Source organism: Bombina bombina, chromosome 7 (assembly GCF_027579735.1).
Source record: "Bombina bombina isolate aBomBom1 chromosome 7, aBomBom1.pri, whole genome shotgun sequence".
NCBI lineage: Eukaryota > Metazoa > Chordata > Amphibia > Anura > Bombinatoridae > Bombina > Bombina bombina.
The window spans coordinates 288499123-288518262 of NC_069505.1; the positions used below are offsets into that span (position 1 = coordinate 288499123).

The window sequence follows — 19140 nt, forward strand, 5'->3', positions numbered from 1 at the left end:
AAGAAGCGGTTTCTCAGTTTGGACTGGGTCATAGGAGGTGGTGAGTGCCCCAGCCATTGGGGGTATAAAGGTGCTGTTTTTCCTTATTAATCAATAGTCTGCTTTGTAAGCACAAGCTATGGAGGATTCTGATGCGTTATATTGTGAGGAGACCGCAGTATACTCGCCCGCTCAACTATGTTCCACATGTCTTGATAAAGTTATCATGTCAAAGAAGGTTAATATGTTTGATACCACTGAGCCATCTCCGTCCCGTGAGGTGCACACCCTACAGTCGTCTCCTAATACACATGCAGCTTCCTGTAACACTCCTAATCTTCCATCTGGTGGGGGCCTTTTACCGTCAGACTTTACTGAGCAGTTACAAACTGCAGTGTCTGCGGCCTTTAGTGCTTTACCTCGCCCTACTAAACACAAGTGACAGATCAAATATTGATGACCTTCCCAGGGGTCATCTACTAGCTTATTGGATTTATCCGATACAAAATTATCCGATGATGATGGCGCCTCTGATACTTCAGAGGGTGCTCTTTCTGAGTCGGAATCTGCTGTCTCTAAACCTCCAGCTGCAGAGGAACCTGACTTTAGATTTAGGGTTGAGCATTTACGCTTTCTGTTGAAGGAAGTTTTAGCTACGTTAGAAGTTCAAGAGCCCATATTGCCAGTGGAACCGTTGATTGCTAAATTAGATGAGGTCTACGAGGACAGGGTTGTTCCACAAACTTTCCCGGTTCCCGTAAAGATGGCAAACATTAAGAATAAATGGAAAAGTATATGTTCTTCATTTTCTCCTTCTTCCTTTAAGAAATTGTTCCCGGTCCCAGACTCTCAATTGGAGTTGTGGGGTTCCATCCCCAAGGTGGATATCGCTATCTCCACGCTTGCTTAACACACTTCTATCCCGCTTGAGGATAGTTTGTCTTTTAAAGAGCCCGTGGATAAGAAGATAGAAACTCTTTTAAGAAAGATGTTTCAACCGACAGCGGCTGTTGCTGCAGTTGCTGGAGCGGCTACCTACTGGTGCGACTCCTTATCTGAGTTGATCGAGGTGGAGGGTCCCCTCAATGTGATCCAGGAAAGATTATTTGCCTGAATGCTAGGGCTTCAGGTTTTTCTGTTCAAGCCCATAGGGCACACTGGCTGAAGTCCTGGTCTGCGGACATGACTTCTATGTCCAGACTTCTTTCCCTCCCCTTTAAGGGAAAGATTTTATTTTGTCGAGGCCTGGACTCAATTATGTCCACGGTTACTGGAGGCAAAGGTGCCTTTTTACAGCAGGATAAGAAGAACGAGCCTAAGGGACAAGGTCCTAATTTTCGTTCTTTCGGGGACTTGGAAGCTGGCTCTGTCCTGGATTAAATCCAAGCAGAGCAAGAAGCCCGCTGAGACAAAGTCTGCATGAAGGGGCATCCCCTGATCCGGCTCTGGACGCTCTTTTCAGACTCTTGGTTTGGGGACGTGCAAGACCCGTGGGTCCTGGAGGTCATCACTCAGGGATACAAGCTAGGTTTCAAGTCTCATCCACCCAGGGACAGATTCCTCTTATCAAACCTGTCTTCAAGGCCAGAAAACAGAGAGCCTACTGCTCCAAGAGTTTTTACGAAGGTTCTAGGTTCTCTGCTAGCAGTTGCCAGAACCAGAAGTATAGCAGTAGCTCCTTACTTAAACAATATTCTGGTTCAAGCACCATCGTCGCCTGGCAGAAGACCATTCAAAATCTCTTCTGTTTCTTCTTCGATCTCATGGATGGAAGATAAAGTTAGAAAAGAGTTCTCTTATTCCCAGTACCAGGGTGGAATTCCTGGGTACTATAATAGACTCCATATCCATGAGGATATTCCTTATAGACCACAGACGTTACAAGCTAACTTCCGCTTGTCTTGCCCTCCAGACCTCCTTAAGGCCCTCTGTGGCTCGGTGTATGTAGGTGATTGGTCTCATGGTGTTCAGCATGGACATCATTCCTTTTGCCAGATTCCATCTCAGACCACTTCAGCTGTGCATGCTGAGATAGTGGAACAGCGATCATTCAGATATGTCTCAACAGATTTCTCTGGACAACTGGTCAAGAGAATTGCTCTCCTGGTGGCTCTGTCCAGATCACCTGTCTCAAGGGACATCCTTCTTGAGACCATCCTGGGAGATTGTGACTACGGACGCAAGTCTCTCAGGATGGGGAGCTGTTTGGGGTGCCAGGAAGGCACAGGGCCTGTGGACTCGAGGAATCCCTCCTCTCGATCAACATTCTGGAACTTCGAGAAATCTTCAATGCTTTGAAGGCTTGGCCTCTTCTCGGTTCGTCCCAGTTTATCAGATTCCAATCAGACAGCATAACCTCAGTGGCTTACATCAACCATCAGGGAGAACGAGGAGCTCCCTAGCAATGAGGGAAGTATCTCGGATTCTGGAATGGGTGGAGGCCCACAACTGCTCGCTGTCAGTGATCCACATTCCGGGTGTGGACAACTGGGAAGCGGATTTCCTCAGCAGACAATCCTTTCATCCAGGGGAATGGTCTCTCCATCCTGAGGTGTTTGCGGAGATTTGCAACAAATGGGGGACTCTGAAGATAGATCTCATGGTGTCCCGGCTTAATTCCAAGCTACCCAGATATGGGTCGCGGTCCAGGGATCCTCAATCAGAGCTAATAGATGCATTAGCAGTGCCTTGGAGGTTCAATCTGACATTAAATTGTTGTCCTGGAAGGTTTTCTATCTATTGGCTATTGTGTTGGCACGCAGTTTCTGAAATGGCTGCCTTGCAATGTGAGCCTCCTTATCTGGTGTTCCACACTAATGAGGCTGTCCTACGTATCCGCTTGGTTTTTCTACCATATCATATACCTTGGTGTATGATCGTAACATCAATCAGGAGATTGGAACGTTTTACTTCATAATATGGATGTGGTTTGAGCTTTAAATTTTTTATCTTTAAGCTACCAAGGATTTTAGGCAAACTTCTTCCTTGATTGTTATCTACTCTGGGAAGTGTAAGGGTCTGAAGGCTTCTTCTTTTTGGTTGAGGAGTGTTATACGCTTAGCTTACTAGTCAGCGGGATTTAGACCTCCTCAAGGGATTATGGCTAATTCCATTAGAGTGGTGGCTTCCTCTTGGGCCTCTATGGATCAGATTTGTAAGGCTGCTACCTGGTGGTCCTTACATACTTATTCAAAATTCTACAAAAATTTGATGTTTTTGCTTCGGCTGATGCAGCTTTTGGGAGAAAGGATTTACAGGCTGTGGTACCCTCAGATTAGGATCCGCCTTCCTTTTACCCCTCCCGTTATCATTCAGTGTCCTCTAGAGCTTGGGTATAGTTTTCCCAGCAGTAAGGAATGATGCCGTGGACTCTACTCATATTAAACATAAATTATGCTTACCTGATAATTTAATTTCCTTCTGTATGAGTAGAGTCCACGCCCCCCGACCCTATACTCCGATGGACGGACCAAAATTTGTTTTTCTCTTCCGGCACCATTTATACCCTGATATTTCTCCTACTGTTCCTTGTTCCCTTGGCAGAATGGCTGGGATATGAGGGAAGTAGGGGGAGTATTTAAGCCTTTGGCTGGGGCATCTTTTCCTCCTCCTTGTGGCCAGGTTCAGTATTTCCCAACAGTAAGAAATGATGCCGTTGACTCTCCTCAGAAGGAAATGAAATCATCAGGTAAGCATAATTTATGATTTTGTTTTCCCTTTAATGGAGCATATTGTTCAGTCAATAGTTGTTTATTGGCGAGACCAGTGTTCTGTATTCAACACACAAGGATAACAAGGGCACTATATAGGCAAGCTCCTCACTAGTTTCAATTATTTAAGATACTGTATTTAGTTTTAGTATCTATATTTTATATTCCTTTGAGGAGTGGTGCTAGCATCTGATACTGAACTTGCAAAAAGATTGGGATATACTCCCTGGAAAGAAATGCTATGTAGCACTCTCTGCCCAGACTGGGGTAGAGCCACTGATACCTTTTAAAATTTAACTTTTATTTTTCACTTTAAAAAGAATGGGTGAACACAAACAAATTAAAATGTCTCTATCTCTAAATAGCTGATGTCAAATGCTTCAGGTTGTTATCAAATTATTCAAGTGACCGGTTGATTCTCTAATACTTTTATATATAGTTTTGTTAGATCAATCGGTATTCCATTGTATTGGTCAAATAAGGTTGATAAGAGCCTTGTAATGGGTGTTTATTGTATTTGGATGTCTCATATATTTTTTGAGGCTTGTATTGGTGTAAAATTAGTTGGAATTAAGCCTGAGTGACAGTAGGGATTATCAACTTTTATTCACGTTTGTACATAGATTTCAGTTGTGGTTAAGTGTTTTGAAATTTGCTTTACTTTATTGTGTTGGTGTACAGATGCCCTGGTTTGGGTATCACTTATATTCAGAGTTTTTGTGTATATTCCAATTTTTTATATACACTCTTAGATCATTAATTAAATAAAAACACTGGTATGCAAGAATTCCTTGATACTGATAGTTTTCTTCCTAAGACCCACTGTTCACAATGTTTCTTTCTATAGTTACCCTTATTCTTATCGGTAGCTGGGCTATTGTATTTATATCTGTCTCATTCCTTCCTAGGTACTCAGAGATTGTTTTTAGTTATAGTAGCAGGATCCACCTTGGGATTTTATTCCATTTAATGGTAATTTTGCTTTTTGTGTTGGGTGTATTACTCAGGTGGCTGTATAAATTCTATGATCATATAGTCCAGATTTGTTATATATCTTACTATTAGATAATACAATAATCGTGTGTGTGTATTACATATGCTTATTCCGACATTCTTAAGTAATTTGTTAGATAATGCTGCCTGTATGCATCTATTTCTTTACTTGATACTATATGAGCCCCCCTGTTAACAATATTGTCTTTGCGGTTACCATTATTTGTGGGGTGGCTAGGCTGCTGTATTTTGTGTTGTTACTTTTACACCACACGTATTGTGTAATTGTGAAGTGTTATAATAAGTATACAATGTTGCAACACTCTAACTCTGGTTCCTTGCTAGGGACTCAGACATTGATTTTCCTTGTAATTAAAGCTCCACCTCTGAGTTCGATTTCACTCAATACTTATTTAACTGTAACTATTAATTATGCCATTATGTGAGTCTTTCGGATTACCTACAACCCGGTACTATGTCCTCATAAATTATTATAATAATATTTACGATAATACCCTAACTGCCGCTCTGCGCCGTTTACACTACAGCTGGGTTTGGCAGTCTGTCACTAATACGGAGTCTAGTTCGGTTGAAATCTGTTGACAATCGATACTTCTATTTAGCCAAGTCCCTTTTTGACACTAGTGAGGATGCACTTGGGTTATTTATTTAAATAAAGTTACCCATAAGTTCTATTCAGGTTCTTATCATAGTATAACCATTAAACGCCAACATGCATTCACGCACTGTCTGATATAATCCCCATTACTTTTACAAACTTTTGCTTTTTGAGATAGATTAATTTAAAACACACATATAACACTTTAGTGGGACCCCATTGTCCCACAGAACCCCCCTGACGCGTTTCGCCAGTTACGGCTTTATCAAAGGTGGCGGGCCGCCGATTTTCAAAGCCTTTATTTCCGCCTCTACCATATTTTCATTCGTTGATCTTGGCTGTCAATCATGTATGTACAGCCTATTGGGATCAATGTATCCAATGCTGTATTTTATTTTAAGGTCGACTGCTGATTTTGTATCTTAAGGTGGACCTATTTCTCTGCTAGATTTCTCTGCTTCTGTTTTTATACCTAAGTTCATTCTTACAGTAAATTCAATGGATCTTAGATATGCCGTATGTTATACTGTTATGTGGATGTATTTTCCTCCTATTTTATACTGTATTTCGAATAACATTTCTTATATAAATGTCGTAATCGACATAATTTGTTTATATCTAGATTCACTGTTTACTCTTAATTGTATATGTCTTAATTTAGAATGTAGCTTTTAGTTTGTGTTTTAAGCGTTAGTTTATGATTTTAACTGTCTCGGTCTGAACACATTATTTTTCATTTTTAAATAAATCGCATGATTAACAATAACACGACTATGATCAAATGACTGTAATAGTCATTTCTACTGATAGCATTGGTGATATTGTTCCCCTCCATGAGATTGTATAATCGTCGTTTTCCTATGTACATGTTTTACTATTTTTCACTGTCTGTGTATTTTCCTGTGTACATGTGTTTGTTATTTTTTCACTGTCCTGCATTTTTCCTCTCTCAAATCTTGTTTTTGACTTATTTCTTATAATCTTAGTCTTTGTTTTGACTGTGTTGGATATACTTCAGTTCAAGTATTAGTGTATGATTTAATTTTTTATTGACCTGCGATTCTGAGTGAGATTATTGCTTGTGTGCTTCTTTTAAAAGAAACTAGTATCCTTCCATGTCTGTGTTTTGGTGCTTCCATCTGTGCCTACTGGTGACAATGTGCTCATGTTGAAAGGAAATAGCATCCTTTTTATTTTTGGTGCTTACATACCCATCTAACTTGTTCTTGTTATGGCTTGTGTTGTTGTGAATTATGTTTATTGGTTTTTAGTGCCTTGGGTGTCATTTTGGTTCGTCACACATTGGGACAGTGTGTTTACAATATTTATATTAAATTATTCTCATTTACTTATTAAATACCTTACTTGGTGTCATATACATTGTGGTGCTCTCAAAAACAGTGTGTGTTCCCAAGTGAACTTGTGATGTTACCTTAGTGATTGTGCTCTATTGTGCCTTATAAAGTGGTGTGATAAAAAAACGATATTAATGCATATTAAATTTAAATGATACTATTTGAAGTTTGTTTTTCCTCCCCTTATCCCATTACCCACTCTTTATGGGTTCTTGGAATAGTTTTTGTTTATATATGTATTTTTATGTTTTGGTTCATTTTTTCTGTATTTAAAACTATGTATACATCTCTGTGGGAATATACAGGAATTATTGTTTCATTTCTTCTCTGAGTACCTAGGAAGGAATGAGACAGATATAAATACAATAGCCCAGCTACCCATAAGAATAAGGGTAACTATAGAAAGAAACATTGTGAACAGTGGGTCTTAGGAAGAAAACTATCAGTATCAAGGAATTCTTGCATACCAGTGTTTTTATTTAATTAATGATCTAAGAGTGTATATAAAAAAATTGGAATATACAAAAAACTCTGAATATAAGTGATACCCAAACCAGGGCATCTGTACACCAACACAATAAAGTAAAGCAAATTTCAAAACACTTAACCACAACTGAAATCTATGTACAAACGTGAATAAAAGTTGATAATCCCTACTGTCACTCAGGCTTAATTCCAACTAATTTTACACCAATACAAGCCTCAAAAAATATATGAGACATCCAAATACAATAAGCACCCATTACAAGGCTCTTATCAACCTTATTTGACCAATACAATGGAGTACCGATTGATCTAACAAAACTATATATAAAAGTATTAGAGAATCAACCGGTCACTTGAATAATTTGATAACAACCTGAAGCATTTGACACCAGCTATTTAGAGAGAGAGACATTTTAATTTGTTTGTGTTCACCCATTCTTTTTAAAGTGAAAAATAAAAGTTAAATTTTAAAAGGTATCAGTGGCTCTACCCCAGTCTGGGCAGAGAGTGCTACATAGCATTTCTTTCCAGGGAGTATATCCCAATCTTTTTGCGAGACCAGTGTTCTGTATAGTGTGTCTGTGTGTATATGTGTGTGTGTGTCTATCTATCTATCTATCTATCTATCTATCTATCTATCTATCTATCTATCTATCTATCTATCTATCTATCTATCTGGGAGCTCATTCTGCAGAGATGCGCCAGTGTTAGAACAAGAGGGTTTAAACTGTTCTGTGTAATTTGCATAAAGTATGGTTTACCTTCCAGGAGATGTCGCTTGTACAAATGCAGGGACGTTGCCATACTGTTTGCTTTGATATGTGGTGCTGTATACTGTTTGGTTTGAATATTTGTGTTGGTTTATATGATTTGGTTTATATATGTGGTGGTGTATGTGGTTTGGTTTGTATATGTCTGTTGTGTACTGTTTGTTTTGTATATGTGGTGGTGCATACTTTTTTGTTTTTGTTTATTTGCTTTGTATATGTGGTGGTGGTGCATAATGTTCGTTATGTATATGTGGTCGTGGTGCATACTGTTTAGTTTGCATATGTGGTCGTGGTGCATAATGTTTAGTTTGTATATGTGGTGGTGGTGTATACGGCTTGGTTTGTATATGTGGTGTATACGGCTTGGATTGTATATGTGGTGTATACGGCTTGGATTGTATATGTGGTGTATACGGCTTGGATTGTATATGTGGTGTATACGGCTTGGATTGTATATGTGGTGTATACGGCTTGGTTTGTATATGTGGTGTATACGGCTTGGTTTGTATATGTGGTGTATACGGCTTGGTTTGTATATGTGGTGTATACGGCTTGGTTTGTATATGTGGTGTATACGGCTTGGTTTGTATATGTGGTGTATACGGCTTGGTTTGTATATGTGGTGTATACGGCTTGGTTTGTATATGTGGTGTATACGGCTTGGTTTGTATATGTGGTGTATACGGCTTGGTTTGTATATGTGGTGTATACGGCTTGGTTTGTATATGTGGTGTATACGGCTTGGTTTGTATATGTGGTGTATACGGCTTGGTTTGTATATGTGGCGTATACGGCTTGGTTTGTATATGTGGCGTATACGGCTTGGTTTGTATATGTGGCGTATACGGCTTGGTTTGTATATGTGGCGTATACGGCTTGGTTTGTATATGTGGCGTATACGGCTTGGTTTGTATATGTGGCGTATACGGCTTGGTTTGTATATGTGGCGTATACGGCTTGTATAAAATTTTTACTGATAAGACACGAGCGCTTTCTTTCTGCTGAATAAGCGAATCCCTTTTAATGTGAACGTTCCCCATTCAGCCAAATCCCAGATTGGTTCCTGGCCCTGTGTAAGGTGCCCTTGTGATCAGAGGAGTCAGTGCCAGAGGCGGAGAACAAACTGAGGCCGTCTGTTATCTCATAAATAAATGTTCTTTGTGGACTTTTTTTTATTTTATAATAATCCAGAAAGCAAAAGCTTTATTGGGACTAATGGACAGTTTTCTTGTCTTATTTTTCTTGTAAAGCAAATGCACCCTGCGGCAGCTGTGTTCCATGGGAATCAGCGGGTTGTTTTTATAAAGGAGCTTTTGATGGAACCTGTATCGCTCTTGTAGCATACACAAAACATATCCCCTTTTTACTAGGATGCATCACTAGCAATGATGTGGCCCCTGGGGGCTAAGAAGTGCCTGGCTCCCCTTTCTATCTATCTAATCGTCTCCTTCTCCTTACATTACTGCTCAGCTTGCTGTTGGAAGAGATTGTTCTTTTACTGGTGACTTTGGGCCCATGCTGGGCATAATAGAATTGTCAGTCTGCGGGGCCAAGTGAAATAGTTATTTTTCCAATAGAAAGTCTGAGAATGTAGTTCTTGGAAAGGTTTATCTATCAAGAGGTTTTCAAGCAATTTCTTATTCACATCATCATGCTGCAGGATGCATATCTAGGTCTGAAGGATGGACATCAACTGTAATGCTGAGCAGCTCTATTATCTACTAAATCCGGTAGATTTAGGGAGCAGCCTCAAATCAGAGTTGGGTTTAAGACTGAATTATTGTGTTTGTAGATAAAGGGCCTTAAAGAATGAGAAGGAAAAAAAACAACAACCCTGTATCACTTGAGTGAGGCAGCAGATTTTTTAGGCAAGTGACAACTATATCATGTACTGTAATGGCCCTCTTTAAACTTTCTTTTCCAGTTACCCATGCGCACCCCAAACCTGACCGTCACTGGGGGTTCACTAGCTAACCCACAAGCTCCCTCACTCACCTTGTAAAGCCACCAGAGAGTGACGGCTCTGCGCAGCCTTTAAATTAATATCCGCCACTGAAATCAAACTGCATAAATTTGCATAAAGAGCGACGCAAATTAACACATTTGTAGGTAAAGCTAAAGGCTTCTCATTTTGAAGCAAGTCGAGGGAGACTGAAACTTGTGAAAATGAATTCCTGATCTTTTGCAAGCAGCTTAATTAAATATTTCCTCGATGTTGTTTTCTGTAAAAAAAAAAAAAAAAATTCTTGTGTCTTTTGCGTAATACAAATTTATATTTAATGGCTTTTTGAATCTCGGCGGTGAGATGTTTACCTTGCAGGAGAACCTGGGGGTTCGGCAGGCAATTCCACAGAGAATATAGTACCTTGACACAATAAAAGTCTAACTCTGATGGGGGATCGTAAAATTCGCCAGGAATTTAAAATGCAGATCTTCGTTATGACAGTAATGCATATTCCATATCTAAATATTCTCCGGCTGTTTACAAAGTTTCATGCTGGTTATAATTCCCTTTTTGCACCTCTAGAGAATATTTTCCTTTTTTTTTCCTTTAGATTATTTTTTATAGATCAAGGCATTTGCTTTCTGATTAGAGTTGCTAACTGATTTGAGTTGATGTATTTGATGTGATTTTTGTTGCTGCTTGAAAAGGCTTCAGTTGACATGAGATGCAGATTTATATACTTCCCTGTTAATTTCTGTGGAACACATTTTATTTCTTTATTTTGTGAATATGGCTTGTATCACCTAATGCAGTGCCCGACAAATCTGTTTAAAAATTAGGAGCCAATGAAAATATTTAGGTGTCAGACATAATTTTAGGAGCCAGATGGTGGTATTTGTATATAGATACAGTATATTGCGAGTAACCCAAAAAGTTGGGAGCCAGGGATGAAATTCTAAGAGCCAGTGACTCTCCCTGGGTTTGAGACCTGACCTAATGTGTAGCTCTTAAATGAACCTTGGTCCCTGGGTTTCAGGGTAGTTAGTTAAGCATCACACAATGCCACTAGTATTCTATATGGAATATGTGTCCATATAAGTGAACCAGACACTTTGGATGTCCTTTGGTCCTTGGAATAAATGTTATAAGCAAATAAAAATCTGTTTGACCTATATAGTCTGTTCAGTGTCTACCCCAGTGGTACATGTCTGTTTATAGTAAAACAGTGCGATCATTATTCCTAATAACCTACTTTTGTGACAGTTGGGAACCTGTGTCCCTTATACATTTATTTCCCAGTGAGGAGCATTCCACAGTATCGCTATGTGCGTGTTTAAGCAGTTAAAACAAGTAAGCGATTACACTATTGTGTCTCCTCTTGGAATAAACACAAGCTGGGGGACAGAACATAGAGCGCTATTTGTATTATGGGAGCTAGCTCTTTTATATTTGGTGAATAGGGTCAAAGTTCAGAAGTCAAAAGCCAAGTAATGTCAGGCTGTGGCTAGCAATTAGCATACACCCAAATTCTCTGTGGTTTCTGAAATAGTCTGCAAGATGTAATCTGACTGGTGAGCGCCACAGAGTTGTAGTATGCAGTGTTAAGCACTCATCCTGATTCTTTGTAGGAAGACATTTCATGTGAACCGCTAGAAGCTCAGGTTACCAAGTGATTTTATTGATACAGTATCTAATAGATAAAAGCTAATACAGATGCAGAATTAGGAATACAAAGGACAATACATGATATAACGTGACCTTCTTCCAAATCTCGCTCCTGAAATCAAAGAACAGTCCCACTAAAAAGTGACCTATGTGACTAGGGATTGGCGAATGTTTAGAAACATTTGAAATTTAAAACTAATTTTGATACATTCATTCAGTCTAATCGAATTTCAAATGTTTATATAACATTTTACATTTGTTTTCCGAATTTTCAATAACATTCCAAAATATTTATTCGAATAATTGAATGTTTAACTATGTATTTTACATCACATTCGATTTCGAATTCGTTTTAACTAAATCAAATTTTTCATATTTTATTTTGTTTCATAAATAGTATTTCTAATCTACAATTATATTTTATAAATGTAATATTTGAATTCGAAATAGTATTTCTAGTCTACAACTGTGTTCTATAAATATAAAATTCAAATGTTCACAATAAATTGAATATACACATTCGATTTTTGAATGTGTTTATTCGATCTATTATGTACATTCGAAATTGAAAGTGACATTCGAAAACTGTAAACATTTGATTATAGAATTTTTAAGAATATTCGTTCTTATCAACATTCTATTATGTAAATTCAATTTCTACAATAACATTCGTTTTAACAATCGTATTAGAATATAAACACGTTCGCCCATCCCTAGATGTGACCCAGTTTCTGTTGTGCCAAGGTTCTGGCCATAGGATATGACTAATACCTCAGTTACAGTTGGTAGTTCCACTGAAAACTGTATAGACCGTAGTAGGAAGGCGTAATATAGAGAGTGTACATTTTATGTGGATTCTGTAAATTTGCCGACAATCTGTGTAAGTGATATTAATGATTACTATATGATCCCTGTGCAGTGAGCTTCATTTCATACCTGGTGATAGGTGTATTGTTTGTTTTTGTTGCCATTTTGCATTTATGTCCCTTTATTGTTTTTTGTTACCTTCTCGCATTAATGTCCCTTTAAGATTCCTCCCATCTCTGAAATGAAAATGTGTTCGTCTGCTGCATGGGTGAGGTATTCCATTACCTAGTAGACAAATTAATATGAACTTGAGTTATCCTGCTAATTGGATATTATTGTTACCGGTCACGCATGCTAATTGACACACAGAATCTGCTGGTTTATTAAAGAGCAGCATTTACAAATTGCACTTAACAGCTCGCTATTCAGGAACCTGTAGGTTGTAAGAGCCCTTGTACTTGAACCAATAACCAACTCCTTAGGATTCCTGAGTAATTAGGCAACGTATATATCTCAGGCAGTATCATTTGTGATTAGCAGAGGGCAAGCCCCGTACCTCAGAACGGAGAAGCTGGCTTTAAAATTTTTATTTTTTACAAATATTTTTGATATAGATATTATTTTTTTTTAAGATTTTTGATAAGATGTTTGGTTTATTTATTTTGTATCTCGTTGTTCATACTAAATATTTATATTATCAAATCACTTTAGTGATGTATGTAGGTAGTGTGTGTGTGTGTATATATATATATATGTGTGTATATATATATATATATATATATATATATATGTGTGTGTGTATATATATATATGTATGTGTGTGTGTGTGTGTATATATATATGTGTGTGTGTGTGTATATATATATATATATATATATATATATATATATATATATATATATATATATATATATATATATATATATATATATATATATATATATATATATATATATAAATAACACAAAGGAACAAAGTGAAGCACTCACTGGACTTCCGATATCTGTGTACAAGAATTTTATTTGTAACGTTTTCGGTACCTCAAACGTCAGAAGAAGGGACGTTTGAGGTCCCGAAACGTCACAAATAAAATTCTTTTACACAGATATCCGAAGTCCAGTGAGTGCATCACTTTGTTCCTCTGTTAGATACTTCTCATAGAGCACCCTGGCAGTTGCAGGACGTTGGAGAGAGTGCATATACCCTTTGAACTTTTGCATATATATATAAAATCACCAAAACATCCCAGCCTGTAAATATCACCTATATGACCTTTTGCATACTGTCTAAACATCCGTATACATTACTGAGACATCTTTTCATATGGCCTCTGTTGAATGCAATAGTTTTCGGCCTGCACACACACGCCCACTTGACTTTTGCATGGCATTTTTTACACCCACATAAACGCTGCACATCAGCCATAAAAGAGGCCAGTTTGGAAATAAATGAACATATTTAATATAATAAACATTGTTACTGGAATCTGTTGAGCTATATGTATCTGGCTTTACAAATCTGTCACGCTCCTGATACCAGGCTGCATGGATACTATAGCATCACTGATTTGTGGTTTGCCAAGTTATGTCTTTTAAAGGTTATATGTCTGTTTGGTTTTGTGTAGGCTCCAATGAGCATCCATAGACAACGTGCTCCGTGCAGAAATATCCGCCGCTGTAAATGCATCATCTTATTAACTCTCCATTTACTTTGGCTAATAGCTACAACGTATCCGTTAAACGAACGCATTTACCAAATGTCAGGGCCGTTCATTTAAAGAGTCTCCAGTGTAAATAAAATTATATCCGCTTCTATTAAAATGACTAATGACATCTACATATTCAAATACTGAAGCAGAGTTTACTGAACTCCAGAAACAAGCAGTTCTGCGAAATGCTCATGTAGTAATTATGTAGCAGTTGTGCATTTGTAGCCGGAGATAAAAAGGCTCCACTTATTTAAAGGGACATGAAACATATTTTTCTGTAGACGTACACTAACTTACACTTCACATTCCAAATATCTGCATAAAACATGTTGTAAAAGCTTTTAACACCATTGTATAGTTTTACAAGATTTGCATTATTTTGTAAACCAGGGACAAACCCCTTAAAAAAAACTTCTTAATTATTTTTCTCTCCATTATTGTGGCCAGTTAGTATCGGATACAAATGAGCTTCTTCATATAAGTAATCAATTTGCAGCAAGTAGCTGGGTCAGTTTCTGTATTCCGAGGAATGCATTCCAGCTGCTCTTGTTGCAGTGGAAAAACTACAGTTTTCAGATTTAAATTTGATAAAAAGGTGAAAATGAATGATGTAATATAGTAACATTAAGCAAAATTCATATTTTTTTTATAGAGAATTAAATGTTAAAGGGACATGAAACCCCCAATTTTGATAAATTTTACTTCATTCTTTTGGTATTTTTTATTGAAGGAGCAGCAATGCACCACTGGGAGCTAGCTGAACAAATTAGTAAGCCAATGGCAGCCACCAATCAGCAGCTAGCACCCAGTTCTTGGGCCTACCTAGGTATGCTTTACGACAATGCATACCTAGAGAACTAAGCCAATGAGAAGATAGAAGTACATTGGAAAACGGTTTAAAATTGTATGTTCTATTGGAATCATGAGAGAAACATTATGGGTTTCATGTCCCTTTAAAGCAGGGGTGTCCAAACTTGGCTCTCCAGAGGTTTTGGAACTACATTTCCGATGATGCTCAGCCAGCATTTTATCTAGCTGAGCATCATGGGAAATGTAGTTCCAAAACCTCTGGAGAGCAAAGTTTGGACACCCCTGCTTTAAAGGAACATGAAAAATTGTTTTTCCCTTAATGTGTTGCCAATTACTTTTTTACCAGCTGCAGAGTATAAAATGTATGAGATTTGCTTTTTAAGGTTTTTTTTTTGTATATGAATTAACTGCTTTTCTGTTTTGAAGCCACAACTTAATAAAATGGGTTGAGGTTGTAGATCTAATCAGATCTCATTATATTATCACACTGTGTACATATACATGTCTTTATCTTATATCTGTAGGTATAATCAGATCTCATTACATTATCACACTGTGTACATATACATGTCTTTATCTTATATCTGTAGGTATAATCAGATCTCATTACATTATTACACTGTGTACATATACATGTCTTTATCTTATATCTGTAGGTATAATCAGATCTCATTACATTATCACACTGTGTACATATACATGTGTCTTTATCTTATACCTGTATGTATGATCAGATCTCATTGCATTATCACATTGTGTACATATACATGTCTTTATCTTATATCTGCAGGTATAATCAGATCTCATTACAGTATCACATTGTGTACATATACATGTGTCTTTATCTTATATCTGTAGGTATAATCAGATCTCATTACTTTATCACATTGTGTACATATACATGTGTCTATCTTATATCTGTAGGTATAATCAGATCTCATTACAGTATCACATTGTGTACATATACATGTCTTTATCTTATATCTGTAGGTATAATCAGATCTCATTACTTTATCACATTGTGTACATATGCATGTGTCTATCTTATATCTGTAGGTATAATCAGATCTCATTACTGTATCACACTGTGTACATATACATGTGTATATCTTATATCTGTAGGTATAATCAGATCTCATTACTTTATCACATTGTGTACATATACATGCTTCTTTATCTTATATCTGTCTGTAAACCAATCACCAATACTAGGAGAGAACAATGGAAAATTAACATTTTATTACCTTATCTCTTCTATATCCCACTGGGAGTGTAATTTCTTCTGCTGGCTGTGTTTACACAGCTTATTTATAGCTTGGCCCTAAGGCTAAAAACTTTCAGAACAGGGGATACCACAGGCTAATTCAACTATTTCAAATGCCAATATAACGGCAAAGCAAATACTTGTAAACAATTTAATACACTTCAGTAGGCAAAGTGGATCATTGGGAACAAATTTAAGGGGAGATATTTTTTGAGTAAAGAGTCCCTTTATGTTTACTGGTCCTTCAACTAAAGAGTAAACATTTAATTCACCCTCAGAGCAACTCTATACAATTCTGGGTGTCATCTAAACTTGTCTGTTTGCAGAAGCCTTTCTGTCTGTCTAGTAATATTTCTGTACCATTTTCATTCCATACTGTAGTTACAGCCCTGCTGGGAAACAGTTTATTTATGTATATGTAGGAAAGAATTGGGGAAATCTCTAATAATAATAATAGAAATATTCATCCCTCCTCATCTCTGTTATGCCTTCTCCATCAATAAAAAAAAAAACTATCTGGAAATGACTAAGTCTTGTACTTTAATTATATATTCTAATTTACTCTAAATCACTGTTATGATTATTAATACTATTGAGATTCTTGTGGTTTATTTACTTGTACCGCATGCGCAGTGGTGAGCACGTACATTAGGGTGATGCCCAGTATGTGACACAATACAGATAAGTTGTAATTAACAAGGATTTGACAATACAAACTGACACAGTCTTAATCTGAATAACCTAGAATTTTATTAAAGTTTCAACCTTCTTAATTTCGTAAAATCTTCTGTGCAATAACTGGATATGTTACCCATATTTCTGCTGTTGAGAATAGCACAGTTTGATCTCAGTGTTTTTGAAATTACATACTTTTTAATCAAATACATTTTACATCTGAGTAAGGATTATAGAAAATGTGCAATAAACCATTTCACATATTTTATTCAACTAAAGATTAGTATTCTGCAAGTTTAGATTTGGATCTGCTTTTTTTAAATTTTCATATGGATGTTCTCATACAATATAAAGAAGGATATGCTGCTGCCATACAATGACATCATTCGAACAGTTGATATCCTACATCAGTGCTTGACAAATGTGTTTAAAAATTAGGAGCCAGTAAGAATATTTAGGAGCCAGGTATATTTTTAGGATCCAGACAGTTGGATTTGTATATAGATATATGGAGAATAACCCAAAACGTTAGGAGCCAGTGGCTCCCAGGCTCCTGGGGTTGTCAAGCCCTGTCCTAAATAACAAGTTAAAAGGATACTAAACCCCTTTTTTTCTTTCATGATTCAGATATGGCAGCAATTTTAATTCACTTTCTAATTTACTCCACTTAACAGTTTTTTTCGTTCTTTTGCTATCTTTATTTGAAAAGCAGGAATGTAAAGCTTAGGAGCCCGGCCCATTTTAGGTTCAGCACCCTGGATAGCTCTTATTGGTGGCTACATTTAGCCACCAATCAGCAAGCACTACCCAGGTGCTGAACCAAAAATGGCCCAGTTCCTAATCTTTACATTACTGCTTTTCAAATAACAATTTTTCTTCGTTCTCTTGCTATCTTTAACAAGCGTAAATTAGAAAGTTGCTTAAAATTGCTGCTCTATCTGAATCGTGAAAGAAAAACATTGGGTTTAGTGTCCCTTTAATCTGAAGTTCATATAAAATCTGCTTGCAACTTCAAAAGTTCATTTGTAGTAGTTTGAAAGCTTTGTTGTCAGATCACTTGGAACAATCAATTTCAGAATAAAACTTTAACCAACATGTAACTTCTAACAAAAACTAATATAAAAATAATAAATAAAATACAAAATGCAATAGAAGCTCAATAATACTACACTTGCACTGCATGCAGAGACGTAAAGCAGATTACAACATTTAAAGGGACAGTCAACACCAGAATTGTTGTTGTTTAAAAAGAAAGATAATCCCTTTATTACCCATTCCCCAGTTTTGCATAACAGTTATAATACACGTTTTACCTTTGTAATTACCTTGTATCTAAGCCTTTGCAGACTGCCCTCTTATTTCAGTTTTTTTGACAGACTTGCATTTTAGCCAGGGTAACTTCACGTGCATGAGCTCAATGTTATCTATATGAAACACATGAACTAATACCCTCTAGTGGTCAAATGCATTCAGATTAGAGGCAGTCTTCAAGGTCTACGAAATTAGCATATGAACCTCCTAGGTTTAGATTTCAACTAAGAATACCAAGAGAACAAAGCAAAATTGGTGACAAAAGTAAATTGGAAAGTTGTTTAAAATTACATTCCCTATTTAAATCATGAAAGTTTTTTTTGGACTTGACTGTCCGTTTAATAAAGTGTGTTTCATACCTTTTATATACCATATAGTTCTGGAAACCTATACCTCATTTTATAACTTCTGCAATTCACTGAATTAAGACTTTGTTAATTTATGAATTATATGTGGGACAAACCTCATGTCTGGTAGATGTAATGTCTGTTTTTTTTTTATTTCATAAAATTAAAAAGAAACTATAGCCAAACTTAAAACTATAATTAGCTTATCTTTATCCTCTCCTCCTGAGTGTATACATAATTCTAATATTCTTCTGGAATTATTTGATGTCTTTTTTTTTAGACTTGTTGCAAGCGGTGCAGCACAATTTCATAGCTGAGTTTTAGTTGAACCTCGAACATTATCCATTTTAACTCTTCTGCTTATTCCTGTGATCTGAGCATCCTACTGGCTTTTTTCAGAAGCTTTCCTGCGTCGCTTGCCTACTTGCAAATTCATCTGAAATAATAATTTACAAGTTGCTTTGCCCTGTTTCTTTGTACCTACATCAACATATTAATTAGATAATCTTCAAACTCAAATGGAAGGAAATAGACTAAAAATGGTCTGTTCACGTCAACAGATAGCATTTACCATTTGATTAGAGCGCATTGGCATCTTCGACTAGAATTCTTTATTAGCAGCTTCTATATGCTGCATCTGCACAATACTGTTTTACTACTTCATAGAAACCTATTTTATATCCATAGACAGGAACA

General features: G+C 36.8%; 1 protein-coding gene across 3 annotated transcripts in view; it reads left to right on the top strand.

Moving 5' to 3' along the window:
• Nucleotides 1-19140, top strand: part of PLXNA1 (plexin A1) — a 344408-nt gene that overhangs the window by 190740 nt on the left and 134528 nt on the right. The gene's annotated exons all lie outside the window — the stretch shown is intronic.